The sequence below is a fragment of the Plasmopara halstedii genome (genome assembly GCF_900000015.1).
Source record: "Plasmopara halstedii genome assembly, contig: Scaffold_2386, whole genome shotgun sequence".
Lineage (NCBI taxonomy): Eukaryota > Oomycota > Peronosporomycetes > Peronosporales > Peronosporaceae > Plasmopara > Plasmopara halstedii.
The window spans coordinates 365,862-366,980 of NW_020189293.1; positions in this window are offsets into that span (position 1 = coordinate 365,862).

Sequence of the window (1,119 nt, forward strand, 5' to 3'; positions counted from 1 at the left end):
GTAAGTTATACAGTAAGGAAAGCTTCCGATGCCATTGCACCCATCGCTCAAAGAGCTTTTCGTCATCTGTAGCACTTTCAACAGGGACGAGCACTACAGGTATTGTCCGCATTGCGGGTACACGAGAGCCACCTCGTTAAGCACTCAGACGAGTGTTGTCTTATTGGCCGGGGGCCCGATGATGTGGACGCGTAACGATCGAGTTACGGCGTCCTTCGCTTCCATAGCAAGATCCGCTGGGTGGAAGCCATATTCCACACAAGGGTCAATGACCGGCCGTGGATGAGCGCGCAGCAGAGGTGCCTTGCGGGTAGCTTCCAACTGCCGCCTCTGGGCCCCCTCGAGGTTATTGGTGGTTTCACCACGTCCCTCAGGTGACGAGAAGTCAGGAAACGGACATGGGGCTCGCAAGGCGCAAGCAGGGCTCGTATCACGCCGCTGGCGCAGCTCGCCTTCCTCGTCATCCCATGCGGGAAAAGAGCGTCAGATTCGTAGTAGTCGACCACCTCCACATCCTTAACGAGCTCACTCGTCATTGATAGCGTGCGCGGAGCTCGACGCTCGTGCTCATCGAGCCTAGGATGTACATCCCTCGGTGTTGCGGACGCACTGTCCGACATTGCGGCGCGTGTGGGAGACGAAGTCGGGCTCTGCCCGTTTGCGCTGTCAGAACCAGCGAGACTTGGAGACTTCAGTGTCGTTGAGACAGGGATCAATGAGCACGGAAGTCGTTTAAATCCAACGAACCAAATTGCAGTGTCTAGCGGACACGCGAGCCTCGTTGAGGCAATAATCGATTGGAACTCAATTTTAATGGGGGAGAGTGTAACGGGGTTACACGTACCCTGGTAACAGGGGTGTGTGTGTCACACGAGATGGGCATGATGTGACTGCACCCAAACAAGAATTCGGTATGTGGCTAGGTAGCCAGTAGTTATGCATTTATTTAGATTTTATCATATATATTTAGGATAATCTATACATTTAAAATTAGGCGATTTTGCCGCAAATAAAAAAAATAAAATTCAGTTTTGGATTTTAAACGGAAGAGCTAGTTAGCATTGGGTTAAGGCAATAATTACTCTTGGAGTAAGCGGATTGCGATCCGCTAAACTCGTA